The sequence below is a fragment of the Cupressus sempervirens genome, chromosome 11, assembly GCF_028749045.1.
Source record: "Cupressus sempervirens isolate cs-2001-9-10 chromosome 11, ASM2874904v1, whole genome shotgun sequence".
NCBI lineage: Eukaryota > Viridiplantae > Streptophyta > Pinopsida > Cupressales > Cupressaceae > Cupressus > Cupressus sempervirens.
The window spans coordinates 226,175,208-226,192,843 of record NC_143128.1 but is presented as its reverse complement, the minus strand read 5'-3'; the positions used below and the strand labels follow the sequence as shown (position 1 = coordinate 226,192,843).

At 31.7% G+C, this 17,636-nt stretch overlaps 1 long non-coding RNA gene across 1 annotated transcript; it reads right to left on the bottom strand.

Annotated features, from left to right (window-relative positions):
* Nucleotides 1–13,765: 13,765 nt before the first annotated feature.
* Nucleotides 13,766–14,797, bottom strand: LOC149528980 (uncharacterized). The gene is made up of 2 exons (XR_016358572.1): nt 14,306–14,797; nt 13,766–14,207 (listed from the first exon to the last, which is right to left on the bottom strand). It is a non-coding gene; the product is annotated as an uncharacterized LOC149528980 (long non-coding RNA).
* Between the last annotated feature and the right edge of the window lie 2,839 nt (nt 14,798–17,636).

Below are 17,636 nucleotides of genomic sequence, written 5' to 3'. Positions count from 1 at the left end.
TCTAAATTTCACAACACTCTTCCAAACTTTCACAAAATAAGTGGATTAATAAGCCTAGTTAGGACACATTAATTAAGAAACTACAACAAAATGGATTGGTAATGACCAAAAAATGATCTTAATTGTTAGAAGATATTGGTTTTACACTAAATCTTGAATTTAGAGTCTTGACTCAAACATACATGTGAGTTATAGCACTTTTTATGATTTTTCCTCCTAGAAAATAAGCAAATCTACCCACTAGGGCTCTCTACCATAAATTAAATTCAATGCAAACACAAAAATAAATTTTAGAACCTTCAAATATACATCCTAAAATTATTTAATCCAAACAGAAGTTGTATTTGGTTGGAGGAAAGAGGAGATAAACAAGTTTGTTTGTAAAACCTTGGTTTCCAAGCAAATTTTGACTTCCTATCAAAGATTTAATTATTTCTCAAACATACGGACATCTCAAACATAAAACCTAATGTATTTGAAAGATAGATCAACCATCTACATTTACATGGTGGTCTTAAACCTTTACAAAACTCTATACATCCATACTAAGGCTAGGAACAACAAATGAATGTGAAACCCAACACTTAGAATTCCAACCACTACTTAGTAAAATTCAAATTTCTCCCACATATGGATGATATAGAACCTCCAAATAGATTGATTGGGAGGATAATTTAAATATCTTTCCAACCATATAGGTTTTAGACCTTAAAAAGGCTGCATACACACATGGGAACCAGATAGCAGAAAGATTTCAATCAAAAATTAGAAAGTTTCTTTGTTTCTATATCCAAACTTCTCTAGAAACTTTCTTTTTCTATTTATAAACTTGCATCATGTTATAATTAGACCAAAATAGAACACATATACATGTGAGACTTGTATTTTTGATCTCTTTTATATTTAAAAGACTCTTAAACATCTAAAATTGTTAGAATTTCCTCCTTGTAAAAATGCAAGTTTGTAAAATGCAATCAATATTAAACTACCATGCATTTCTATTTGTGTGAACCCTATAAAGCACTTAGATGAACCTAATATTGATTTAAATGAACTAATTACATACTTATATTCTAGTTGAAAACTTGAAAATGATCTCCTATAGGCATGCCAAATCATGTAGGTGCCTTACAAAATAAGTCTTTATTATAACTAAATGCAATTAAGAGACTAGATGACATGAACACAACCTATCAAATATGAATAACATGATTTATCCTAATGCATGATGGACATATGTACATGTAGAAATGGAATTGAAGTGAAAAATTCTTCATGTTAGTTCTCTTACACCATTTATCTATTTTCATCTATATTCACTATTTTGATGTAAAACAACATCATTAGACCTTTTCTCCATTTTTAGATAAAGTAGATTACTTTGTAGTCCCTAATTTTTTTCTAAATTCTTTTTCTAGACCAAAATGATTGAGTTTCATTTATATACTTATGATTTTGTATTAATGCATGTAAAGATACATGTGCAACTACTATGATGCAGACAAACAAAACCAAATATGTGAAGAAAACAAGAGACTACATTTTAGTACACAAAAAAAAAATTGTTGAAAAAATGGAATCAGAAGGACTAAATGGAAAATTTAGAATATTGCATTAAAAGGAAATAGTAATTATAGTGCCTTTAGTTTAAACTTCGAAGATTGGCAAATATAATGTAAAGTCTATGCGAGTGACATGTACGCTACCAAAAAGGCATTGAAAACATCTTTCCATGTGCTAAAACCACGTCACTCTATGAGATTTTATTATTCTGCATTCCTTTGATGTAGAATACAAGATAAGGGAAAGGAAAAAAAGATTACAAAGGCAATCATATGAATCAATAAAATAAAAGTAGAAAATTATTTAAAGAGTTTCTAAAAGAATAGTTTTATGCATAATACTGCAAAATTAATATGTTGAGAGAAGAAATACAGTGCCAAATAATAAATTCAAAACCTCACTTGAATAACTAATAAATGATAAGAATAATTTTTTCTCGCTCGCGTCTTAGCTGCCGCCTGCGTTGCTTGTTCCTGGCCTTGGCTCTGGCTCTTTTTTGACTGTTCTTGCATTTTTGGCGGCTGTGACTCGTGGTTCCACCTCCTATGCATATGTTGCAGCCTATGAGGCATCTTTGAGTGGTAGGAATGTGAGGTCAGATTCCCAGGGCAGCGTTGGGGGTCCGACTGCGTGTTTGGGGTCGAGGGATTTTGTGCCAGTTGCTGTAGGCAACTCGTTGATAGTGGAGTTAGATCCGTCCATTATTGTGGACATCTCTAAACAGTTGGATGATTTTTCCTCTTCAGCCGCTATTTTCCACTTCAAGGGTTTCTGGCCCTCACTTTTGGACCTGCATGCCTGGATTGGTCATGTTTGGGAACCCTTTATTTTTGACACAGCTTAGATTTACCTTGTTGCCAAGGGTTTTTTCATTGTTAAGTTTGATTCTTTAGTTGAGAGAAATGCTATTCTTCGTCGGGGTTTCTCTTGGGGTGAGAAATTTCCCTTGATGGCCAAACCCTAGTTCAAGGACTTTGACCCGTCGACGAAATCCTTTAACAAGGTCCCTTTGTGGGTCAGATTGCATAAATTTCCCCTTCACCTTTGGGTGGATTCTGTTTTGGAGGCTATGGGGGAGGCCCTCGGGGATTTTTTGCTTGTGGACTCTACTTCTTCAAATGTGTTTTGCACCACTTATGCTTGGATCCTTGTTGAGGTGGACATCTCCAAGGGTCTCCCAACGAAGATTTGTTTGGCTTCTCCATTTGGATCTTGGATCTAGAGCCTTGATTATGAAGGAATCCCTTTCCATTGCAGGAAGTGCCATATGACAGGTCACCTTGCTGCTCGCTGCTCCTCTGAAAAATCTAGACCTAATAAGTCTCCTTCTTGGTGGAAGAATGCTTCGAATGATCACTACACTATGCGCAAAGTCCCTTTCGTAGGGGATGGTGACTCTATTCTGGCCTCTCAGGTGGCTGCCATGCCTGCTATCCCTGATAGCTCTCCTGCAGAGCTGGTGCCCTCCTCTATTCCTCCCAAGTCTGTGGATGCTTCCTCTATTGATGCTTCTATGGTGGAGGCGAAACTCGTTCTTCCAACTCCCTTTCCTGCCCTAGTTCTGGAGGTTCCTCCCGGTCCTATTGGGGGCTAGGACACTGCTCCTTCTCCTGTCCTCGCCCTTGTTCTGGACTTTTCTCCTAGTTTAGGGGGTGGCCAGCTGGCTTTAGACTCTTCTAGGGAGGTTTCCCCTAGACGTCTTGCTTCTTCATGGGATTGGAGTGCTAAGGTTGCGAAGGTGGAGGATGGTTGGATTGCAGTAAAAAGAAAGAAATCTAGGCCATCTACTCCTCCTTTAGAAAGGAATCTTTGATCATGCAAGGGAGGCTCTAATTCAAAGGGCAAAACATGATGTATCTAGCCCTGCCTCTTTGCTAGATCTTTTGTATTGGTAGGTGATAGGATCTTTTGTCACCTTGGTCACCCTTAGTTTGGGGGGTGACCAGTTCTGCATTTGTTTGTAGTACCTTTGGTCTATGTGGTCATTGAAAATCTTTAGTATTGTACAGGGTTTCAAGCACCCTTGAAAACCTTTTTATCTTATCAAAAACTAATAAATGATAAGTTGCCTCTCCCCAATGCTTCATCTAAGTCCTCCTTTTCATCTGAGGTAACATCTTTTGAATACAATTGTGACAAGAAAATTCTGAATCCTGTCAAAAAAACACAAACTTTTGTATTGTTACTTATGAGACAAATATTTTTATGAATGTTAGAATCATTTTCATCTAATATTCTTAATAGCGTGCTAATACAAATATTATTTTTTGTGAAATATTTGGTTATCATATCATTTATTTCCATAGAGACATGATTTTCTTCCTAAGAAAGCCTCCCTTTGTTGCATAATATTTATATCAATATGAGATCAAATGCCTTTCATGTGATTGGCATATAAGAATGTTGTCATATGTTATTGGAAGGAGGCATGATAATCATAGGGTATTGGAAGAAGGGTTGATAAATAGTTATAGGATATGAATGTGAAGTTAGGGACATAGAGTCTTATGATAAGATGTGATCAACAAATACAATTGAGATCAGAGGTAGTTTGTAAAGAGTAAAAGGTTGAGGTGTCTATTGGAGTTTGAAAGACCTAAGGAAGATAGGTATGATCTTTAAAGGGTCTTTTGGATGTTATCAAGAGACAGATTGACAAGAGGGGAGTCTATTAATCCAAGATTAATGAATTAGATTATTGTCTTTGAACATGAGAATTGATGTAAGAAATTGTATCTCCTTGAGTCAATGCGAAATTTTTCCTTACTAATTAGGATATTGGGTGACAATTTATAGGATGCCTAACATCATAGGAGGATTCTTTGAATCACAAATCCAAATATATAAAATAAGGCACCTAGGATTATGTTAAGATTTCTTTTTGTCGAGACTCATTATTGTTGTTTGGTAAGTTGATAATCATTATTTAGTGATACATAGTTTTAGAAAGGTTAGCCATGTTATCTAAATGGTAATTAAAAACACATGTCAAGGCTGTTTTAAGTGCCACTAATGTGTTAAAATGAACAAAAAATATCTTTTCAAGTCCTCTCAAAATGCCTATAGCTGTAGTATACCATTAAATTAGGTGTATAACATGAATGTGTTAACAAAATTTTAGTGTAGCTTTTACCTACTACTATTGTTAGGTTGGTACCCTAATATCAGCCTACATTTATGTCATATTCTTGAATGGTGTCTTGAAGACTTCAATTTCTCACCACATCATCAAATTTATTTATGCTCCATTCTATTCATAGTATTTATCTTTTTAGCCTTTCTCAACACATCTACATATTGATGTTCTTCATCATGGAGCTTATTATTTATAAAATTATGGACTTGATTCCTTAACCTTAGACAATTTATTAGCCTGGCAAATCTAATAGCTATATACTCTCTTGGTCTTCGAAATGCAAATTGAAAAAAATGTATGATAGAATGATACTAGCTAAAGAAAATAAATGAATAATCGAAATGTTAAACTAAACACTAGAGCATTTTACCTTGAGTCACTTGAAATTTGAAATTGCTACAATAGGGTGAACAAACCCACTCATCAACAACAACCATGTTGCCTCTGAAATAAGGCTTTCAAGGAAAAACAAGTCAATTTGTTTAGTTTTATTTTTGTTGCAATAACTCAACACATTTCTAGTAACATTTACCTATTGTGAGAGCAAGAAGAATCTTCTTCTATAAAAGAACATCCTTAACATGATCCTTTCCAACATATAAACTATTAACCTACACATAAATAGTTTGTATTGAAATAGTTTGTCAATTAGAATGGATGGAATAATGACACTGGCAGAAGAGATTTAAAAAATTAACGTATATTTGCATTCAACCAATTGTTTATTTAGCAAGATCCAGCTTAAAGAAATCAAGATTCAGAATGGATAGACATAATCAATGCATCTTTTCAAATTCAATCATAGATAGAAGGAAGTATAATTTTTCATAGAATATTTGAGAAAAAATATCATGCAGAAAATGTTACATTCCTCCAAATTTGAGGCCTACAAGGTCTTATGAAACCACAGTTGTGATGAAAAAATTTCTAATTTGATCTCAATAGACTAACCTAGCCTATGTGGTTGTAGATGCCATAACCTTGGTTAGGATTAAAATACTCTTAAAATTGACTTTGGCTTCTCTCCAAGAGTCTCCACCTGTGAAATGAGTTATGATTCTTTCCTATTAGTGAGCTTTATACATATAGTGACTATGCAAAGTTTTAATGTTTTTGAGGCAATAAGGGTTTCAAACTAAAGTAAAAAATAAGGTTCTTACCTAATAGTGTTGATAATGGGTTATCAAGAATTTTTTAATCTGGACAACCAGCAACCTCCTCCTCTTCATCATCTTACTCACCTTCCTCCATAGCTCATGTGCATGGTTTCTCAAATTCCTCATTTATGACCAATATTTTGGTGCCTTCTAAATGCACAACTCCAGTGTGTCCACTAGAGTAATTAGACATGCAAGTATTTTAGGAATCACAGTATGTCCATTAAGATTTGATTTAATCAAGCCACTCCAATTTCTATATCCCCACAACAACATAAATTTCTTAGAGATTCTATTTCATCTTCATTCCTTGATTCAACTTTTTTAAGTTGAAAAAATTGAAACTTCAACTTCCCTAGTTTCCTCCATTTCCCTCTCAACATGAATCTAAGAAATAAAAGAATAAGACATAAAAAAATAAAAAGAGTTTAATATATTTCATTTTATTTAGATATTGTCTTTTAGATCAAACAATTATAGAATATCAATAACCTTTTTTCCTTGAAAAGAATAATGTCAATGATTTGTAGTTGTCAATAAATTTAGAAATGTGATTCTATTTTTAATATGAGACATTTTTTTGTTTGATCTAGTTTAATTTATCAATGTCTTATAATATATTAGTTAGGGAATTAAAAGATGCAACTATAGATAGTCTAGACTAGTATAAGCAATGACTTACAAACTAAAGTTGTATTTGTTATGATCTAATAAAAAGGAAAATTCAAGAAATAGATTAATATTTAAAAAATTAAGAATATAAAAATAATAATTTAATATGATTTTTATTTTAATATTATTTCCTTGTAAAAAATTAAAAGGAAATGTTTGATAAATTAAAACTTGACTTTTATATATTCAATCTATCATTAATTTATAACATTTGATAAATTTAAATATTGAAATTTGAATTTGAATTCATTGTTGAGGGTGTCCTTACATTTGGCTTTGTTGTAGAGGGCCTCATTGACTTCAAATTCATTGTTGAATGATGTGAATTCATTTTCCACTTTGAAGAAAATGGACATGGAACTATTTTTTTTTTTTTGAGAAATTGTTAGTATGTCTTAGTGCTTTGAATGAAGATCTTGACTCTTTTTCAACAGGTTTGGAGCAACCTGAGGCTATTCAAACATTGTTGGGAGTCAATAAGTTGATCAATCAAGTCATATGAGATGCATTGAGTGAAATGTTCTTAGTAGAAAATATACTTCACTACATGGGAAGTTTCCATTTAAATATGGAACAAACTCTATCATGACCTTTCAAGTAGACAAACAAAGGTAAAAGTTGTAGATAACTTATCTATAGTCACCATTAATGTAGAATCTATGGTTTTGAGGCCAATGGGGCTTCACATAGAAACCAATTTTTAAAATACAAACCATTATCATGGATAGGAATTTTTCATTCCCTCTCATAAAGAGGATGTAGTGCAATTTCATGTTGAGGCATTAACAAAGGAGTTTTCATATAGTGTAGCTCAAGAAATTTAGAAGCATGTGCATCGATTTGTAGGAAGTGGTGTATGCTCAAAGGATTCTATCATTTAAAGAACATGATTTTCTAAAAGAAGCTTAATCTCATAGAAATAATTCCTTTATTTTTCTTCCTTAAAGAATTTTTACAAAATGAAAATGCATTAGATGAAAGCTTTCATTTCCCTAAGGACATTACCATTCCATATTGTTTATCTCTTGCTTCTTTTGATTTCTATTTTTTATTTCCTTTGAATTATATACTCATTTCTAATTATAACTTTGAAGACAAAAAGTCATGAACATGTGTGGGAGTTATAAGGCTTAATGTTTTAGTTGTCAAATTCATAACCACTTTCTCACATACAATCATACTAAAAAAATGTATGATGTAAAGCATATTTTTATTGATGTTTTTGACAGTCAAAATTTTGAAGAAGATGCATCAATCATAAACTAGCTTATACAACATTTGTATAACATTCGTACAACATTTGTTCACAATTTTGTTAGATGTACCAAGATTCACTAATAACATTCATGCACAAATAAATACAAATCACGCTGAGATGAAGAGATCTAGCAAAATTATCTATGAGTCAGCAAGACCAAGTATTGATAATTACAATAATCCACTGAATGCTCAAGGTACATTGGTTGAGCTTTAGGTACCTGAAAGCAACATTAGATCCAAATTGATCTCTATTAAGGAGATGATGATACCTCATTTGTTGGTCATGTAGAGAGAATTGAAAACAACCTAGGATCTTATCATAGAAGATCGCAATCTTTTAGTGGCTAATATTTTAATTGATTTGACTGCAAGAATTCAGTTGCAGAATCATATCTGGGAGGAAACAAGAAACTCATGGCATCATGCATTCACAATGATTACTAGAGTTCACAAGGAATTCATTGAAAAATATGGGCCAGGTCATGTACATAAGCGAGTATGAAGTAAGCTCTATAGGAGCCAAGTAAGTTTTTGGTCATAGAGTAATTTTGTATATGAGTCGAGCTCATCAATGCCTAAGAAAATTCCAAGTATACAAGTGCCAAGTTATATTGTGTGTGTTGAGCACAACACATGTCAAGCGTTAGAAAGGTAATATAGATTGAAAAATAGTAATGTTGAGCATGAGGAAATAATAAAGATTGAGGAATGCAAAGTTAACATAAAAGTTAACAATGGAATAGAGTTTGAGGAAAAATGATTATCAAGCCAACTTGGAAGGAATATTTTAATTTTTTCGAGGTTGTTACAGAATATTTACATGATGTGGATCACATATCCCTATGTTGTGTGTTTGACGATCAAGGTGAAGAGGCAAAACATGGAATTAACTACAAAATTCTTTACAAAACTCTTTAAATAGAAATGATCTTAACCTAGATCATAAGCATGCAAAGAAAGAGAAAGCATGGAGAAGTGTATGCATGCAAACAAGAAGTAAGAGAAGGGTTCTGTTATCATCTAGCAGAGCAAGTGACCTAGTCATGGCATTGAAGTGAAAGGTAAAGACAAGCATATCATATCAGAGGACATGATTAGTTAGCAAGGAGACGACTTGAAATCAGCTTGTAGAGAAAACTAAGAGTCAGGTACTGAATCAATTTTAACAGACTTGAATCAATGTAAATTTCTTAACAGATCTTTGTAAATCTCCTAAAATATTCCTTTGTTGTGTGTTAAATCCTCTAACAACATGAACTTAGTAGTCTATTAAGCTTTTAACAGGGCATACCCCTCATAGAGTAGCTCTTATTTTATGGTTAAACATTGCAACCTTAATTGGTTTACTTTATTACTAAAATTTTGAAGATTTGTGGGTGTCATCCACACCCCAATTTTACCTTCACCTTGGAAGGTTTCTTGGTAAAAAATACTGTGTTATATGATTTACTTTCATGCATGTGATTGACAAGATTTCTATGTTACAACATATTTGCATTACAAGTTTTACATGCACAAGTTATGGATAGGTGTGAATGAATTGTTGAAAAGTTATAAGGTGTTATAGATTCTGATTCACCCCCTCTAAATATCTAGTTTATCCTATTTATTCCTCCATCAATCAATAGATATAGTCTAAGAAAATCTATATCTAGAGAGATTATATATTCTCTACACTAGATTATATATCATGATAGTCCCTATAGGTGTAAAGAATAATTTCTAAAGTTGACTAGTTTTCAACTCATTCGACATCTTCACAACAACATTAACATCATGACTAATCTAGTTTCCTTCCAAGTTGAGGGTAGTGTTGTTTGTAATGTTTATGGTCTTGTAGTTCTCTCCCTTATCATCACTTTTATGCCAAAGCAGATTTTGATTTTGGATTATTCTTATATGCGACTAGCATTGCCTGGTAAAACAATTGTAGTTTACAATCAGAACCCATGCATCTCCACGTAAGATATATTTAATGCCTAGGCTTACTTCCCAGATGAGGGTAGTGTTGTTTGAATTGAGACAAGTGGATAAAGGAGACATAAGTAGTGGTGAAGAAGAATATTTTGTTGAACATTTGGAGAACATCCATGATGAGATGAGGAAGCATATTATAAAGATGAATACACAATACAAGGGTAAGGTGGATGTTAAAAGGATGTATATGTCATTTTGGATAGGAGATGAAGCTGTGGTTCTTTTGAGGAATGAGATATTTCTAGTGGGTACAAATAATAAATGAAAAATGAAGAAGTTTGGACCATGCAAGGTAGTGAAAATACATGATTCTAGAAATACCTATGAAGTAGAGTTTCCTATTGAATTGAATATGTCACCAATATTCAACATTTTAGATTTGACAAAGTATCACAAAGGAGGTGATGAAGGTGAAATTGCAAAAGCACAATAGAGTATTTTAGCAACTAGTTCAACTACAAAGGAGATTGAGGAAATATTGTACAACTGTTTTGGCACAAGTACAAGGAATAGAACTTATGAAGAATAATTAGTCAAATAGAAAGCTAGGTCAATAGAAATTCATCATGGATAGGAAGGTAGGAGGTAGTTTACTAACCACAAAGTAATAATAGGAACATAATATATTGTAGGAGGTAGGGTACTAAGCATAAAGTAACATAAAATTATTTATTTAGATAATTATAACATTAAAATAGTTAGATAGTAGACACAATTGTCATAAAAAAATAATTCTCGTGTTGTCAAATTCACCACACTATAAGGATTCTTTCTTGAGATTTACCTCCTAAAGAATTAGTCACATTAAGGAATGTGTAATTCGTATTGGTTACTTCTTTGAACAACAAAAATCTTGAATTTGGTCGATCTCCCCATGTTGTTGTGTAACCCTCATACAAGGAACAACTCAAAGGTGAGTACATGAGCTCATAGTCACTAGACTTATATAAAACACACTGAATTGTACTTGACTAAAACTTACCAATTGCTTCTTTACTATTGGAAGGGTGATAATTCTCAATCACATAACTCTTGACAAAATCATTTATACCTTATCTCTTCACCAAACTCCAAACCTATCTTGTTATTGAATCTTCCATCATTTACTACCTCTACTCTAGAATGCATGACCGTACGATATATCTATCCTTTTGATACTTTAGCTTGTTATTTCCTAAACTTAGAAGCATAGATGGATGCTCTAAAAGTGATGAAATATGATATTTGAAATGTAATATATATCATATTATTCTTATCTAAGGAAACATTGTGACCAGAAATGTATCAATAGGGAAAATAGGGGCTAATTCATGATCCCCTTATCAAATGTATTGTCTATATGCATAATAATAAGCATTGAAAAATATATCTATTACAAGCGGAGGCAACTACAAAATAGTCATGACATATGAATAGGTATAAACAGTAACAAAGTAGAATTATCTTGAAATGTATTTCATGAATAGTTAAGCTATTACCATAGCACATCAAGTTGAGATTATCAAAATCATATGGCATTATGAGCCATCAAAAAAGGATTCATAAACTTCTACTTAAAGGGTCATTTTTCTTCATTTAAATAAAAACTTTTGACTTTTGTTTCTGATGTTGTGGAATAAAATGAAGACAAAGATATTTTAAGAAATAAACTAGTACAATATTATACTTTGTGATCTCACATATAATTGGCCATGGTATCAAGGAATAATTGATCCATGCATGGGCACGAGGACTTATATATGATTACAATAATATTTATAGAAAATATAACTCACTTATACTAAATAGTCAAATGAACATTCAAAATGTGTAGCCATAGGTTTTTAGCACACTTGGAGACTAGATATAGTCAAGTGAAAAAACCAACATAAAGGATAATCATATGTGTATCTAGATGCAATATAAATGAGTAAAGGGTTCCCAAGTAGGGAATAATATCTTAAAAAATATCAATCAAAAAGACAATGACAAATAATGTTCAAGAAGAAAAAGACACTCTCATACATAGCATAAATATATAAGAATGATCACACAATAGAAGCAAAGAATTAGCAAATTAGCAAATTACATCAATGCCAATAATTAGGGAATAATATCTTAAAAAATATCAATCAAAAAGACAATGACAAATAATGTTCAAGAAGAAAAAGACACTCTCATACATGTAATGCTCACCCAAGCATTAAGAAGAAAATAATGAAACAAAACTAGAAAGAAAAACACAACAATTTTATTTATTTATTTTTATTACTCAACATAATATATGTGTCCATACATTGATCTATCCACACTCAAAGCGAAAACTTCATAATAATAAAGAATTCCATCTACACACATCTCCATAGAAACACAGATACATATGGAATTCAAAATAAGAATGAGATACATATTCATCCTTTCAAATATATTATCAAGTTTCCTCCAAGTGTTCTTCAACGAATAGCTTTTTGAATAAAGTAAACCTCAACAGTAATCCTTAGATACCTATTAGCCATTAAAAAGCACTTGAAAGTAATCACATAAAAGAATGCAACACAAAACAAGAGGGCTCAGTACACACTGAATCAAATGAATTATCCACTTGCATACGTGATAGAAATCATATATAAATCCATAATGTAGATATCTAATTCACATGACAGAGTGCAGTTCAGTAATTAACATGCATAAATTAAATAGCTACTTAACAATGCACAATTAAACTCGCACTAAGAATAACCTGTAAATGAATCATACATATACTGAGGTGTCATCACTATAGTGCTATGGTTCTGCATCCAAGTTATGATATGCTCATAGTCAACACATAGCAGAATTCTCTATAAACTCATCAAACGATGAAATAGAGTATTTACCCTATTCTCCGTACTCAACCATTTAGGTTCAAGTCTTAGTTAAGGCCATTTATCTTTACTTATAAATTTAACCCACCCAGTTTATTTTAACATTTTCACTGAATTAAATACTGAATAGGATTAACCATATTCAACCACCTCGACATATGCTCATCACAACTATTCTTAAAATACACATCAAACAAATATTCTTAGAATGCACATGCAATATGATACCACATTCCTCATCTAATTAAAACTCATCTTCTTCTGTCATCCTCGAAAGTATTGCTTAAGTCACTATATCAATAAGAATAAGAATATAACATTAAGAACTTAGTAATTTAACCAAACTGTAACTCTAGTTTAATGAAATTACAAATCTTAACACTATACTTTACCCCTACTGACATAACAATCTAAACATTCCCTTCGAACTAACAAAGATAATAAGACCAAAATACATATGATATTCTTACTGTAAACATGAAATCTACATCAATATGTATCATACAACTTAAAAAATACTGAACTTTATTTCTTTTCAAAAATTATAAAATCACATTGAAATACTTCCTACAATTGTTTTCATTACCGATAATATTTTTTTTAATAGATTCCAACAACAATCAATTCAGAAAACATTAACTACAACAATAACAAATTTGATTAATAAACTTTTAAAGAAATACCATCAAATTAGATTTTCAATCAAGTTAATTACTCAAATGAACATAGTAAACAACATTTCAAAATGTTTTCTTCCTTTTTGTTTGAACTATAACAGTTAACATCTGATTTATGCCATTCCATGATTTCGTTAACCTCCTAGCATAATTCATTTTCAGACATCAAAGTATATTTTTAAACAACAAAGAATACTTTAACTTCTAATACTTTTAGGTTCTAAAATCATATTAAAATTTCAATTTAAATGATAAACCATCTGATTCCAGCATACACATATTTTCTAAATGTTTCCACATCTATTTAACACCAATATGCTTACTAAAAATCCTAATCGAATAACAAATTTTTAACAAAATCGATTCTATATATAAACTAATCCCTTTTAATCAATTGAAACGATTTCCCTCTAACCAATTTATCCTTCAATAACCAATCAAAAACCAAACTGAAGCCAGAATAAAATGTTTCTCTTAGGATACACGACAACTGTTTGATATATTGCCTACGTTCTTGTTCATCAATATATATTAGTCTTCAAAGTTTTGTTTAGACATTTCAATCTACTAAATCTTGTATATTGTTCTTTTAAATCTTCTATGTTTTAACCATCAAATTTGATACTGACTCAAACAAAACTCAAACCACAAACTCGAATTTTAATCCTCATTGCAACTGTGTCTTGCAATGTCTGCTATTTGCATGACAAAATACCGATAACACTCATAGAGATTTAAAACTACAAACCCGTATTCCTTTTAAAATATCCTCTGGTCGTAATACGTTTGAACATTCACATTGATTAAACAGAATCCGTAACAAACCACAAACCCATATCACCACTCAAGTCTGGATGTACACAGAGTTTCGCATTTAACTGCTGAGCCCTGCATACACCCACGCTTGGGTGATGATACCAATCTGCACCATAACCTCCAAACCTTAAACATAAAAATTTTTCTCTTTACAAATAGAATAACATGAAATCGAGAAGGATAGGGTTAAGAAAGGCCCCCTACTCAAATCTGAAGACAACAATGCTCTACGATGAAGCTCCTAGCTCAAAGCCCACAAAGCCAGCACTGATCTTGCTACAACAGCAGAGATACACCAATGAAAACCAGAAACCCAAAATAACGAACAAACTTTGATGAAAAAAAAAACTTCCCATCATAACTACATAAGACAGAATTTTGTTCCAACTGAAAGCCCCAAACATGCCGAAGCTCCAATTACTCATCACAAGTGTAATGTTTTCCCCAAGTAACAATAGCCCTGAATTCGGCATTGCTTCCACAAAAACTCCAACTACACAGAATGGCTGACCAAATTCAATGCCACCATGAGCTTCATAAAAGCTTTCATTAAATTATCCGTAACTTAGCACAGAATTGGCATTACTTTAGCCACGATCACTGCCATTTGGCATGGTCAAAACAAATAATATCGCATGCAAAGCCCATTAGGGTTTTTTAAGAATTCAAACCAAAATGTTAATAACAATACTTAAACAAAATACATGATATTGACTTTAGGGTAGTTTACCCTTGAATTAATTCAAAATATTATATACTAGGTTAACAAACAATTTAGGATTTCTTAGATTATTTAAAGTAAATAACCTCATTCCTTACTCTATGTCATAACAAAAATATCATTAAGACCAAAGTAATCATATTAAAATCTAGACATAACAAAATGTTCAGACATAAACACATGTCCAAAAGACATATAAAACCCAAGTTCATCAGATCACAAGAACATATCATCTGAAAGGTTCTTAAAACAACAACATCCTAAAATGCAGTAAACCAAGTAGCGGTCAGGCGTGACAATACATATCATAAATATATAAGAATGATCACACAATAGAAGCAAAGAATTAGCAAATTGGAAAATTACATCAATGCCAATAATTATCTTCATTGATAGGAATATTGTATTTCATTTTAAACTTTTGTATTGATATTGAGATTAAAGATACTGTGTATATTTTCCTAAAGAATACATGATTCTTCATATCAATCTTGAATCATGTTGAAATGAGCATATCTACACACATTTAACTAAGAATCAAATAAATGGAACAATGTATGTCATTCCTATAACAATAATAGAAAACCATTTCTTGGAATTTCATCATCTATACATAACCCTTTTTTTAGCAACTATTTGAAGCCCCAATATATTATGGTTGATTTCACTTTGGTTGAAACATATCTTTTTCCTACTACCTTGGTGGGGGGTATTGTATCAAGAGACTCTCGTGTTCAATTTTGAAACTACCTATGAATTCCAATTTGATAATCAGAGGTATTGTATATAGAAAATTTCTTGGCAATGGTTCTAATTTTGTAAGTGCTTAGTAATTTTAATATCATAGAAATCAATACAAATTCACTGCTTCTTGAGGAATGGTACTAGAAAATCACACTATCAGACAAGGATTATACGTAGATGGTTCTGCATTATAGCACAACTTGTATAGGGGTTGGTCACAATGATATAATTTTCATCGAACCCATGTGATGAAGGCTTCATGCATAGTTCTTTGCTGATGTCTCTACTCAAGTTTAAAGTCGAATATAGATCCTCAAGGAAAATTTCTAGAAAATGCAACCTGCAAGGTATGTTTTACTGGTCAAGCTTTCATAGGTAAACCCCCATGATACTAATTTATAGATTTTTTATGTAAGGTGATGATATTGATATATAAATACTTATTAAAAAAATCTACAAAAAAGAATGTAAACTTAACAAATTTAATGACCTAATTTAGAGGCAAAGTTTTAAAACATGCAAATGGATTATGACACTTTTCGTAATAACTTGACCAAAATCAATAAAATTGGAATATTTGTAGTGCTTTAATATTATCATCATTTTAAATATCTTTACTAGTGCCTTCGCACAGCCTGTGAGCACATATTATGTTCAAATAGAATTGCAACTTTGGAAGGTGGGTGCATAAGTGTAGAGATGGTGTCTAGATGTCTCTTGCCATCAGCTATGCAGAAGAAGGCTCCTCAATATATGCCTAGGCCCTTCAATGCATGAACCATGATTTATGATTGTAATAGTTTTTCCCAATTGATTCTTATAAGATTCATATTACTAATGACCTCTTGAAAGGAGCATTGTGTTCAAAATTCAAACATGTAGAGGCATCAACCATTCACAAAATGAAGAAGGTTGTGCAGTTTCACGTGGATTCTCATGAATATGACCCTTGGAATAGCTATTGAAAGCATACACGCAAAACATGGAAGCTAGGTAAAGTGCAGTGATTTGTTGTTAGGGCACAATAAACATGAAGATTTATTGAAGAAACTTTTGGTGACTCATGCAAACACAATCGTCATATATAAAGTAAGATTCAGTGATTGATGGCAGAGATAAATATGTCTATTCTTTTGATACTTTAGCTTGTTTTTTATTGAAATTAGAAGCATAAATGGATGCTCTAAAAGTCATGAAATGTAATATATATCTTATTATTCTTATCCAAGCAAACATTGCCACTAGAAATATATCAATAGAGAGAATAGGGGTTTATTCATGATCCCCTTATCAAATGTATCAATTATATGCATCACAAGAGCCTTCCTTTGTACTCTTTTTATAATCACTAATAAGTGCAACAAATTTTTAGAGCAATAGGTTACTGGAAAGGATCCATTACAATTTAATTTCAAATTAGATTTCAGGGAAACTAGTATATTTGCATAATAATGAAAACCATATCTATTACAAGTGGAGACAACTACAAAATAGTCATGACATATGATTAGGTATAAATATTAAAAAATTAGAATTATCTTGAAATGTATTTCATGAATAGTTGAGCTATTACCGTAGCACATCAAGTTGAGGATATCAAAATCTTATTGCATTATGAGCCATTAAAAAAGGACTCATAAAATTCTACTTTATAAGTAAATCAAAACCTATTAAAGGGTCATTTTTCTTTATTTAAATAAAACCTTTTGACTTTTGTTTATGATGTTGTGGAATAAAATGAAGACAAAGATATTTTAAGGGATAAACTAGTACAATACTATACTTCACAGTCTCATATACAATTAGCAATGGTATCAAGGAATAATTGATCCATGCATGGGCATGAGGACTTATATATATGATTAAGATAATATTTAAAGAAAGGATAACCCACTTATGTTAAGTAGTCAAATGAACATTCAAAATGTGCAACCATAGGTTTTTAGCACACTTAGAGATTAGATATGATTAAGATAATATTTATAGAAAAGACAACCCATTTATGTTAAATAGTCAAATGAACATTCAAAATGTGCAGCCATAGGTTTTTAGCATACTTATAGATTAAAT